The sequence below is a fragment of the Ranitomeya variabilis genome, chromosome 2 (genome assembly GCF_051348905.1).
Source record: "Ranitomeya variabilis isolate aRanVar5 chromosome 2, aRanVar5.hap1, whole genome shotgun sequence".
Lineage (NCBI taxonomy): Eukaryota > Metazoa > Chordata > Amphibia > Anura > Dendrobatidae > Ranitomeya > Ranitomeya variabilis.
The window spans coordinates 617,392,733-617,406,501 of record NC_135233.1 but is presented as its reverse complement, the minus strand read 5'-3'; the positions used below and the strand labels follow the sequence as shown (position 1 = coordinate 617,406,501).

The window sequence follows — 13,769 nt, the reverse complement described above, 5'->3', positions numbered from 1 at the left end:
GACGGCACGATTCGTGACGTTCTAGCGATATAGTTACGATATCGTTGTGTCTGACACGCTACTGCGATCCAGAACCCCGCTGAGAATCGTACGTCGTAGCAGATCGTTTGAAACTTTCTTTCGTCGTCTAGTGTCCCGCTGTGGCGGCATGATTGCATCGTGTGACACAGGTTGTATACGATGTGCACACAGTAACCAACGGCTTCTACATCGCAAATACGTCATGAAATTATCGCTCCAGCGCCGTGTATTGCAACGTGTGACCGCAGTATACGACGCTGGAGCGATACTTATACGACGCTGCAACGTCACGAATCGTGCCGTCGTAGCGATGAAAATGGCACTGTGTGACGGTACCCTTAGGAGGACCTTAGACTCTCTCTTCCAAGCCCACCAATATCAGCAGGTTCATCCGACATTAGCCTAAAGTGTATGAGGGGGTTTAAGACCACTGAAAAGGTTGACGGAAGACTTCACCATGGCCTGCACAATTGGAAAGCCTAACTGCAATTGCTGTAATAATCTACTTTGGTGAATCTGGCTGAGATTCCCAGATTCGGGGCAGATACTGCAGTCGTTTGGACTTTGGAATGCGCACAACATTGATGTAGAGAAGTACACCTGTAATGTGGGGACTTCCCAATGTTCTGCAGATGTTCAGTGCTGGGTCACGTTCAGGAGATAACTGCAGATGCCTCATTGACTGAACAGCCACAGGATGTCACCAAGATTGTAATTGTGTCAGTATCGATCATTGAAGGGATTCTCAATCCATGGATGTTATTTGACAAGTTGCTGCCACAAATAAATACATTGGCTCACAAAACAGTTACATATATTTAAGTGTAAAACATCTTCATCTGGTGCATTCGCAGTTATCTGACCATTTCATTACATGCTTGCTATGCTCGCCCCCTGTATCAGTCTGTTATTGTTAGTTTGCTTACTGTAAGTGATATCTGTAATTTGCATGTAACCCCTTCTCATGTACAGCACCATGGAATCAATGGTGCTATATAAATAATAATAATAACAGTACTTGTTAAAAGCCATCCCACCGCGACAAGGTGTACCCAATCAGAGTGGTCCCTGACTGTAGTATCTCACCGTGCTATGTTTCATCTCCTGTATATAATTATATATGTACAGCTGGTATAACCTGGGCATCTCCTGTATATAATTATATATGTACAGCCGATATAACCTGGGCATCTCCTGTATATAATTATATATCAGCTGTACATAAATATTTGTATACTGGAGATACCCAGGTTATACCAGCTGTACATATATATTTGTATACAGAAGATGCCCAGGTTATACTGGCTGTACATGTATCATTATATACAGCATATACCCAAGTTATACCAGCTGTACATATATAATTATATACAGGAGATGCCCAGGTTATACCTGCTGTACATATATAATTATATACAGGAAATACCCAGGTTATACCGGCTGTACATATATAATTATATACAGGAGATGCCCAGGTTATACCGGCTGTACATATATAATTATATACAGGAGATGCCCGGGTTATACCGGCTGTACATGTATAATTATATACAGGAGATGCCCAGGTTATACCGGCTGTACATATATAATTATATACAGGAGATGCCCGGGTTATACCGGCTGTACATATCTACTATATAATTGTCTAAGGGTCACTTCCGTCTGTCCTTCTGTCTGTAACGGTTATTCGTTCGCTGATTGGTCTCGCCAGCTGCCTGTCATGGCTGCCGCGACCAATCAGCGACGCGCACAGTCCGGAAGAAAATGGCCGCTCCTTACTCCCCGCACTCAAAGCCCGGCGCCCGCATACTCCCCTCCGCTCACACAGGGTTAATGCCGGCGGTAACGGACCGCGTTATGCCGCGGGTAACGCACTCTGTTACAGTTGCTAATAACCCTGTGTGACCAAGTTTTTTAGCCTATGCAGCGCCAATAGTAAAAGCATCTAATGTTAAAAAAAAATAAAAAACGATTATATACTCACCTACGCTGCCTTTCCCGCTCCTCGTGATGCAACCGGCACGTTCCGGTGGCACAGATGGTCTGGCAGAAGGACCTGCCATGACGTCACGGTCATGTGACCGCGACGTCACCACAAGTCCTGCGCGGAAAGGACCTGCCGTGACGTCACGGTCATGTGACCGCTACACGGTTATGTGACCGCGACGTCATGACAGGTCCTGCACGACAAGGACCTGCCGTGACCTCACGGTCATGTGACCGTGTCACGGTCATGTGACCGTGTCACGGTCATGTGACCTTGTCACGGTCACGTGACCGCGACGTCATCACACCCTGGGACGGGACCGCCTGCACCCCACACAGGCGACAGAGCTACAACGCGCCTGCGGAAGGTGAGTATATGTTTATTTTTTATTTTTTTAACCTGTGTCATACGTGGGTGGGCAATATACTACCTAGCTGCGCAATATACTACATGGGCTGTGCAATATACTACGTGGCTCTGTGCTGTATACTACGTCACTGGGCAATATACTACGTAACTGGGCAATATACTATGTGGCTCTGCTGTATACTACGTCACTGGGCAATATACAATGTAACTGGGCAATATATTACGTCACTGGGCAATATACAATGTAACTAGGCAATATACTACGTGGCTGGGCAATATACTACGTGGCTGGGCAATATACTATGTGGCTGGGCAATATACTACGTGGCTGGGCAATATACTATGTGGCTGGGCAATATACTACGTGGCTGGGCAATATACTACGTGGCTGTGCAATATACTACTTGGCTGGGCAATATACTACGTGGCTGGGCAATATACTACGTGGCTGGGCAATATACTATATGTGGCTGGGCAATATACTACGTGGCTGGGCAATATACTACGTGGCTGGGCAATATACTACGTGGCTGGGCAATATACTACGTGGCTGGGCAATATACTACGTAGCTGGGCAATATACTACGTGGCTGGGCAATATACTACGTAGCTGGGCAATATACTACGTGGACAGGCAATATACTACATGGCTGGGCAATATACTGCGTGGCTGGGCAATATACTACGTGGCTGGGCAATATACTACGTGGCTGGGCAATATACTACGTAGCTGGGCAATATACTACGTGGACATACATATTCTAGAATACCCGATGCGTTAGAATCGGGCAACCATCTAGTATAATTATATACAGGAGATGCCTAGATTATACCAGCTGTACATGTATCCTGTATCATTCTATACAGGATATACCCAGGTTATAGCAGCTTAGAACATATAGCTGTATAATTTTTGTTTATCCCAACAGGAGCAGTTATATAGAATGACGTCTGGTTGGCAATATCTGGGCTGAGCGTGTGGACTAACCATTAAGCATATACATTATCCGCAGTAAATTGGAGTCAGAACAACCAATAGTTTTTTCTTACTAGCATTTAGCTGTGTGGACTCTCCACCAATGAGGCAGGCGGCAGGTATAGTGCATATCCATATGGTCACATGTAACCTTATCTCCCCAGTCCAGATACATGGAGCTGATGGAGGCTGCCTGGACTGCAGGAGCTCATTACTCTGCTTGCTTTTATGCAGATTATTGTGATAGGGGGAAGGGCTGATGTGAAAGGTGAGAAGCTACTTGTGCATCTTCCTAGGCCCCAGCTCCCACCCAGATGCTGGGCAGGATAAGAGCCAGCGCTGTGATCAGCAGGCAGATAAGCGGAAAATATCCTATTCTGCAGTCACATCCTGATAGAATCAGTGTGTCGGGACAGGCCTGAATGCGAGATCTTATCTCCTGTGACTCTCACATTCATTGTATTAGAAGGATCACGTGTTGCAAAGTATTTCTTCTGAGATCTCGCAGCTGCTGTGATCTTATCTCGCCCTCACTAGATATTACTTTGCAGCCAGCAGACATATAGGGTTTTTTTTTTTTCCTGATGATGATTCTGAAAATAGATAATGGGAAAATGCAAAATGAACTGGACTCTGGCTGTGGGAGCAGATGGTGTCATGGAATTAGATTGCGGCTTGTAATAATAATTTTTGTGGTGCTAAGCTTTTTTTTTTGATAACTGGTGGTGGCGTTGTCAGCTGGGTGACGAGTGGGGGGTGACCGGCTTCTCCCACAACTTTCTGACAGTGTTCTGTGGGCATCTCTACCTTGTTTGCTCTGCAGAGATCTAGGCTGCAGATAAGGGGCTGATTTGAGGATGACAGAAATAACTGCCTGATAAAACTGCTTTATCTGACGGGGGAAGTAATTGCAAGCCTGAAGTTCTATCTACCTGTCTGGGTTTTTCCAGAAGCGATTATTAAATTGATAAATCTGAGTCTTTCCCTTTTCTCTCTTTTGCTCCCATTTTTCTCCTTCCCAAATATCTCATCCCAACTTCCGCACCACCTTTTAACCCTTTTTTTTTCCCATACACATCATGAAACATCTATATTCACTGGCAAAACATTTGGTGGTGGTTTTGTAAGTAAACTATGGTGACCGAGTCTTTCGCCATCCAACAAGGAACTTTTGATGCCAGTGGGAGAGGGGTTAACGTGCCTCCCACGCGTTTATTGTACCCGGTCTGCCATGGAGGCGGGCAGCCACGCTGTCTGCTGTTAATGCTTTTCAAAGACTCAGCTGCTGAAATACAATACTGATCTCCGGAGCGATAAGGAAAGGGTTCTTACGGAAGGAAGCAAAGCAGGTATCCAGCAGCCCGGGCCGGAGTCCGTTGGCAGGTACCATCTGTTGCGTAGAGACTAATCCTGTGCCATGGTAAAAGCATACCCATGTAACGTGTATCATTAAACACATACATTCTGCGCTGTAATTTTAGCAACTTTTTTTGTCTTGATATAATTGGCATCGTAAACCGCTGCCAGTCTTGTATATCATTTAATGCAGATGACTTAGAAAAAAAGGCCACTATGGACGTATACGAAGCCCGAGTCATTGGTATTGATCTTCTCCTGTAGTAGAATGTCTTGCAGCTTGGCCATCATGCACGGTATCCTGGTTCCTGTAATGGTTGAATGGTTACATTGTATCACCAGAGATATGGTATGAGGGGATACCTCCACTTTGCCATTAAATCCCCCTTTTTACGGATAGATGTCAGTTTTGCTTATTATGCCTCTGTGAAGGCTGTTCATATATCTGATTAACTTGTCACGTCTGCAATTCCCTTTTGAAACTCAGGACGTAGCAAAATGTTATGAAGAGATTAAAATGCAGAAATTTCATTTTAACCCTGTCTGTGCTTGTGACATGAACTTTACTAATTCCAGAAACCATTTATAGAAGGTTCCTTAATAGGGAGAAAGAAGGAATAACCTAAAGATCATGGGGTAGTTATTGGCCAAAGCCTGAGGCTGCATAAGAGAGATGCTGGAGATAATGTGTCCCATCTGATTGAAGACAGTGGTGTCATTGTGAGCCATCCATATCAATGGCTACATAGCGGAAGATGTGTCCTCATTGAAGGCCCCATGCATGATCATTCAGTTCTCTCCCAACTCCCCTAAATAGAGAAACACTCTGCTCAGCCGATAATTCTTCTGCCCTCCATGAGAAAGTCGCTGCTATACTCTGCTATGAGCCACTTATATTAACGCCAAGCAAAAAAAAATCATTCAAATTCCATAATCCGGAACCTTGTGTGGCTGTCCATCATCTGGGGAGAGTCAGGAGGCCCCCATACACATTTAGTTAAATGTATATGGGGGGCCTTTCATGGGAATGGCAGTTTTGATCCATACAAGTTTTCCGTGGCATTTGATGGGAATATGTTGCCATCAGAATTTCTCATTAGTACTTCTTCAAGCTTTGTAAAGACAAACTAACAAGTCTCGAAAAAGTTAAGCATCAGCTCTCACTTCCTCTGAGAGTGAAGTGTGTGCTGATTGATTGGCCTCAGGGATCGCGTGACATGTGTCATACAAACCCTGGGAGAACCAGTGTCAACACCTCTGGAAGGGCAACAGAAGCAAGTATAGGTGTTATTGATTTACTGGGGGCAAACATGCGGATTGAGTAGTGGTTGTCTGAGTAGTGGACAACCTCTTTAAATGCTTTTTTTAATTTTTTGTCTAAGTAGATTTTCTCGATTGATAATTTGGTGCGTGTTACAGTAGCAGTAAATTGACAGGCATAGATGTGAAATTCTGCTGCACTTCACGCTTCGGACATGGCCTCAGATTTCTCCGATAAGTGAAGAAATGTGTAGAAAATCTGCTGCATTTCTCCAACAAAATCTGCAGCGGATACGACCTGTGTTCCCGCTCAGTAAAACAGTTCTTGTGCGAGGTCTCCATTCGGCAGGTGGCCATGTGTTCTGCAGACACTACTTTTTTCAGCCTCATTTTACTTCCTCCAGTCTCTTGGTCTCTACAATCTGATTTACAATCTTGCTGCGTTATCGAGATAATCTCGTATCTTCTAGGTTCTTGTATGAAGAGTTTTCTATTCCTGTGTAGGTAAATCCCGTGATGTCACTTCCTATGGAGGGCAGTGATCTGGTCAGGGACTGTTCTTTGATCCATTTGTCTGTGGGGCCAGTTTTGCTGCTGTGCTGGGCACAGGAGGTGGTGAGGGGGCGCAGTTTCCATGTCCTTTGTTCTTATTGTTGTCCCTTAGATGCAGCAGATAAAAACTGGAAACTGATCAGAGCAGAGATTGCAGCCAGGGAGCAGGGCCTTTCTGTAATGAGAATTTATTTGTACGGTTTTAATTTTAACTCATTCAGAGCAGAACTTTGTGTAAATGGTATTTCAGCTGCAAGGAAACCAGAGGTCAAGCTGCACTTGAATATATGATTCCTGGTTTGAAGAGCTGTGTTCTGATGGTATCTCAGTTCATGCCCTCCATATTAAACTTCCCTTATTTATATATTCCTCTTCCTTCCTAAAGTTTTAAAGTGGTCCAATTTTATGCACGCATCAATGGCAGCTATTTTCTGGGTAGGAAATAGTAGTCCTAATTCAGGCATGCCTTGTGTCTTGAGGGTATTCCTAATTATGTGCAAAAAAACTTTTAATCTTTTTGCCCGTGGTCACTGCAGCAACACTATCTAATACATTAGTGATGTCATTTCCTGCATCATATAACCATCATATGTTATATGGAGAGCTGTGAGGTCACTGTGCTAGGACCGACATGTGGAGAGCTGTGAGGTCACTGTGCTAGGACAAACATGTGGAGAGCTGTGAGGTCACTGTGCTAGGACGGACATGTGGAGAGCTGTGAGGTCACTGTGCTAGGACGGACATGTGGGATAGATGTGATGTCACTGTGCTAGGACAGACATGTGGAGAGTTGTGATGTCACTGTGCTAGGAATGTCATGTGGAGAGCTGTAAGGTCACTGTGCTAGGACAGACATAGTGATGTCACTCATACACTTGTATATGATTACTGAGTTATGAAAATTGATTACGTAACCGCATGTACATTATAAGGGCTCATTCAGACATCTGTGATTTATCTCATGCACAAAAATCTGTTTCATCAGTGTTTTGCTAGGGTCGATCTTTAACATCAAAATTTGGTTCTGATTTTTTTTTCACATACCCATAGACTTGCATTGATGAAGTTGATCTGAGACTGATCAAAATTGGCAATGGCTCTTTGTTTTCGTGAGGACCACTGAGTCTGCAGGAGTACACGGACTCCATAGACCATAATGGGTACGAGTTCTGTTTGTGACAGCCACTGAAGAACTCTGACATCTGAATAAGCCCCTACAATACGATACACTAGGGCATGCGAGGACGTAGTTACAGAAGTCTGTGCCCCGGCATGTCCTATAATACTGTACACCCGGCAGGAATGAAATGTGCTCATCTAGCGGGCCAATAAGGTAGTGAGAGAACTCTGCACCACCAGAGCTTAAGGTACCGTCACACTCAGCGACCCTGCAGCGATATAGACAACGAGCCGATCGCTGCAGCATCGCTGTTTAGGTCACTGTAGAGACGTCAAACACAGCAGCTCCACAACGATGCAGGAGCGATCCTGTGACGTAACGGTGACTCACTTATCGTTCTCACAGGTCGTTAGCTCCATGTAAAACATTGCTGGCATCGTTGCTTTTGCTGTCAAGCATGACGATACACGCCGACCTGACAACCAAATAAAGTTCTGGACTTCTAGCTCCGACCAGCGATATCACAGCGGGATCCAGATCGCTGCTGCGTGTCAAACACAACGAGATCGCTATCCAGGACGCTGCAACGTCACAGATCGTTGTCGTTCTCGTTGTAAAGTTGCTGAGTGTGAAGGTACCTTTACAGTCTAAAGACGAAAACAATGCTGTGTGTTAAGCTGATTTATAATCATGGTTTATATCTTCCTGCTTCCTTTGTTATCATTGCAAAGGGAGTTTACAGATCTTAGTGGCTGATAGTGAGAGGTGGAGTGATGTGAACCTGATATACAGTTATATGAAAAAGTTTGGGCACCCCTATTCATCTTAAGCTTGATGTTTTATAAAAATTGGTTTCATATATCTAATAACTGTTGGACATAGTAATGTTTCTGCCTTGAAATTAGGTTTATTGTACTAACAGAAAATGTTGTGCAATCTGCATTCAAACAAAATTTGACAGGTGCATAAGTATGGGCACCCTTATCATTTTCTTGTTTTAAATACTCCTACCTACTTTTTACTGACTTACTAAAGCACTTTTTTTGGTTTTGTAACCTCATTGAGCTTTGAACTTCATAGCCAGGTGTATGCAATCATGAGAAAAGCTACTTAAAGTGGTCACTTGCAAGTTGTTCTCCTGTTTGAATCTCCTCTGAAGAGTGGCATCATGGGCTCCTCAAAACAACTGTCAAATGATCTGAAAACAAAGATTATTCAACATTGTTGTTCAGAGGAAGGATACAAAAAGCTGTCTCAGAGATTTAACCTGTCAATTTCCACTGTGAGGAACATAGTAAGGAAATGTAAGAACACAGGTACAGTTCTTGTTAAGGCCAGAAGTGTCAGGCCAAGAAAAACATCAGAAACGCAGAGAAGAAGAATGGTGAGATCAGTCAAGGACGATCGCCAGACCACCTCCAGAGAGCTGCAGCATCAACTTGCTGCAGATGGTGTCACTGTGCATCGGTCAACTATACAACGCACTTTGCACAAGGAGAAGCTGTATGGGAGAGTGATGCGAAAGAAGCCGTTTCTGCAAGCACGCCACAAACAGAGTCAGCTGAGGTATGCAAAAGCACATTTGGAGAAGCCAATTTCTTTTTGGAAGAAGGTCCTGTGGACTGATGAAACCAAGATTAAGTTGTTTGGTCATACAAAAAGGCGTTATGCATGGTGGCAAAAAAACACAGCATTCCAAGAAAAACACTTGCTACCCACAGTAAAATTTGGTGGAGGTTCCATCATGCTTTGGGGCTGTTTGGCCAATGCCGGCAGCGGGAATCTTGTTAAAGATGAGAGGGAAGCATGGATTCCTCTCAGTATCAGCAGATTCTTGACAGTAATGTTCATGAATCAGTGTCAAAGTTGAAGTTACGCAGGGGATGGATCTGTCAGCAAGACTGATCCAAAACACCGCTCCAAATCTACTCAGGCATTCATGCAGAGGAACAATTACACTGTTCTGGAATGGCCATCCCAGTCCCCAGACCTGAATATCATTGAACATCTGTGGGATCATTTGAAGAGGGCTGTCCATGCTCGGCGACCATCAAACTTAACTGAACTGGAATTGTTTTGTAAAGAGGAATGGTCAAAAATACCTTCATCCAGGATCCAGGAACTCCTTCAAAGATACAGGAAGTGACTAGAGGCTGTTATTTTTGCAAAAGGAGGATCTACTAAATATTAATGTCACTTTTCTGGTGAGGTGCCCATACTTATGCACCTGTCAAATTTTGTTTGAATGCAGATTGCACATTTTCTGTTAGTACAATAAACCTCATTTCAAGGCAGAAACATTACTGTGTCCAATAGTTATTAGATATATGAAACTGAAATGGCTGTTGCAAAACAAACATTTTTTATAAAACATTAAGCTTAAGATTAATAGGGGTGCCCAAACTTTTTCATATAACTGTAACTGCATGCCAGGCTCCTACCCTTGTGTACTGGTGGGTAAAGTGATTATGTGCTATGGATGGTCTTCAACCCCTTATTGGTACATTACCTGGAATAGCTGCTGGCCAGGAGACACATGGGACCCACCAATGCTTTACCTTCAAAAATGATCTTACAAATACCGTTGTCTCATAAACTAGGAGCAGATGTGTATGACTGTATGTTGTCTATGTCAGAAGTTACAATCCATTACTTTTACTTGTGTGTTGGGGTTCATGAAACCTTATACGCTCTCCTACATGTGAAGTTCCTGTAGGTTAGACTTGAACTCATGACCCTCCAGTACCTCAGGCAGGAGTATTACCCACTGAGCCCAAGGGTGTACACACCAAAGAGTTTGACTGGGCAGAATATGGTAGTGATTAACTTCCAGCTTGACCTTTTCATAGACTTTATAAAAATAGGTCGATTTTGGGCTAAGTTCACATGTCCAGTAATCATCTGTTAGAACCGATCCAGCAGCAATCCCTTGACAAAGCAGTTGTACAGACATTAGGTTTTTTCAAGGAGGACAAAAAAAGTTAAGTTTCATCTATTTGAAACTGATCCAGTAAGCAAAAAGCTGATTATTTTCTATTGTCAGAAAAATGGATGACTTATTAATGGATCTGTTCTCCATAGAATTCAGTGTTTTGTTTTAAACAGATCCAGTTGAAATCTATATATATATATTTCAGGCGGACAAAAAAAGATGTGTCTGCACAACTTTCTGGTCAAAGGATTGCTGCTGGATCCATTCTAACTGATGACTGTTGGGCATGGCCTTAGTCATCAGGTGCAAGTTGTAAGCAGATTGACTATCCACGTCATAGAGTCAACTAGTGTAGGTGCCAAACATCTGTGGGAGCAGGGGGCATCCAGACGGGTAGTCCCCCCAACTCACTGCTTCATGGATAATACAAGCGAGAGAAAAGAAAATCTTCCAAAGTGTCATGTAAAAGGGGTGCACAATTTGTGACCCGGGGTCCATGTGTGGCTTTCCATGCTGTTCTGCACTGCCCCCAAACATCTGAACACGGAAGTGCTTGCCTTTGTATGGTTGGTTCGATAGAAAACTGGAGGACATGCGTCTCCCATAAATTTTAGGCAAATGAGTGCCTTTCCCACTCTTTGTTACTCCAGAAAGATGTACATGAGTGTTTAGAGGTTGACATCTATGCCTGTGGCTCTCTGCACTGTAGTTGATGGCATTGGGAGAGACACATTCATGGATGACCTTCCCCTCTCCGAAGTGGTAGCTGGCAGTAAAGGAGATCCTAATTATTCACAAAGGTGCAGGTCTATGGTCTATCAGGTATTTATGGCATATAATAATGATATATTACAAATGTCTCCGATGGTAATACCGCTCTAAGTTTTCATTGCAGCCCTTGGGAGTGATTAAACATGACAATGTGGCCCCCCGGACTAGAAAAGGTTGTACAGCCCTGGTCTAGAAGGAGGGAGCGTTTTTTCCACTCTGAGATGTTCTGAGTTTGCTGTAGACTTATATAAAACTCACTCAATGCGTATTGGTTGACGTTTGTGCCTCCCATATAAATGCAGGTCTGGTTTCTGAATGTGTAGAAAGGTGTAGGCTTCTGCCAGACACTTCTGTCAAATGGATCCGACATATTGAAATTCAACATTCTCTATCCCTCTTTTATCCAGACATGCGGCATAGGTGAAAGGTCACAACACCCCTGTTCACATTAGATGGTCCTGCAGAAATCAATGGATTTGGTTGACCTTAATCTAATGTGTATGCCCACCTTAAAAGTATCTCCCCAAAATGTAAATAATGCAAGGAGAATTGATTGAGACGTCATCTGCTAGTGCTGCCTAATGTCAGAGCTGCATCAGTGTGCGGCATGGCTGAATGGACCAGCACCCTGCTAGGACCTCACTAATAGTGTGCAGATCAGTGTTGGGCATGGCTGAATGGACCAGCACCCTGCTAGGACCGTACTAATAGTGTGCAGATCAGTGTGGGGCATGGCTGAATGGACCAGCACCCTGCTAGGACCGTACTAATAGTGTGCAGATCAGTGTGGGGCATGGCTGAATGGACCAGCACCCTGCTAGGACCGTACTAATAGTGTGCAGATCAGTGTGCGGCATGGCTGAATGGACCAGCACCCTGCTAGGACCGTACTAATAGTGTGCAGATCAGTGTGCGGCATGGCTGAATGGACCAGCACCCTGCTAGGACCATACTAATAGTGTGCAGATCAGTGTGCGGCATGGCTGAATGGACCAGCACCCTGCTAGGACCGTACTAATAGTGTGCAGATCAGTGTGCGGCATGGCTGAATGGACCAGCACCCTGCTAGGACCGTACTAATAGTGTGCAGATCAGTGTGGGGCATGGCTGAATGGACCAGCACCCTGCTAGGACCGTACTAATAGTGTGCAGATCAGTGTGCGGCATGGCTGAATGGACCAGCACCCTGCTAGGACCGTACTAATAGTGTGCAGATCAGTGTGGGGCATGGCTGAATGGACCAGCACCCTGCTAGGACCGTACTAATAGTGTGCAGATCAGTGTGCGGCATGGCTGAATGGACCAGCACCCTGCTAGGACCGTACTAATAGTGTGCAGATCAGTGTGGGGCATGGCTGAATGGACCAGCACCCTGCTAGGACCGTACTAATAGTGTGCAGATCAGTGTGCGGCATGGCTGAATGGACCAGCACCCTGCTAGGACCGTACTAATAGTGTGCAGATCAGTGTGTGGCATGGCTGAATGGACCAGCACCCTGCTAGGACCGTACTAATAGTGTGCAGATCAGTGTGCGGCATGGCTGAATGGACCAGCACCTTGATAGGACCGTACTAATAGTGTGCAGATCAGTGTGTGGCATGGCTGAATGGACCAGCACCCTGCTAGGACCGTACTAATAGTGTGCAGATCAGTGTGGGGCATGGCTGAATGGACCAGCACCTTGATAGGGCCGTACTAATAGTGTGCAGATCAGTGTGCGGCATGGCTGAATGGACCAGCACCCTGCTAGGACCGTACTAATAGTGTGCAGATCAGTGTGGGGCATGGCTGAATGGACCAGCACCTTGATAGGACCGTACTAATAGTGTGCAGATCAGTGTGCGGCATGGCTGAATGGACCAGCACCCTGCTAGGACCGTACTAATAGTGTGCAGATCAGTGTGTGGCATGGCTGAATGGACCAGCACCCTGCTAGGACCGTACTAATAGTGTGCAGATCAGTGTGCGGCATGGCTGAATGGACCAGCACCTTGATAGGGCCGTACTAATAGTGTGCAGATCAGTGTGCGGCATGGCTGAATGGACCAGCACCCTGCTAGGACCGTACTAATAGTGTGCAGATCAGTGTGGGGCATGGCTGAATGGACCAGCACCTTGATAGGACCGTACTAATAGTGTGCAGATCAGTGTGCGGCATGGCTGAATGGACCAGCACCTTGATAGGACCGTACTAATAGTGTGCAGATCAGTGTGGGGCATGGCTGAATGGACCAGCACCTTGATAGGGCCGTACTAATAGTGTGCAGATCAGTGTGCGGCATGGCTGAATGGACCAGCACCTTGATAGGGCCGTACTAATAGTGTGCAGATCAGTGTGCGGCATGGCTGAATGGACCAGCACCTTGATAGGGCCGTACTAATAGTGTGCAGATCAGTGTGCGGCATGGCTGAATGGACCAGCAC

General features: G+C 45.0%; 1 protein-coding gene across 2 annotated transcripts in view; it reads left to right on the top strand.

The window, feature by feature from the left end:
- Positions 1 to 13,769, top strand: part of ZFPM1 (zinc finger protein, FOG family member 1) — a 135,595-nt gene that overhangs the window by 24,710 nt on the left and 97,116 nt on the right. The gene's annotated exons all lie outside the window — the stretch shown is intronic.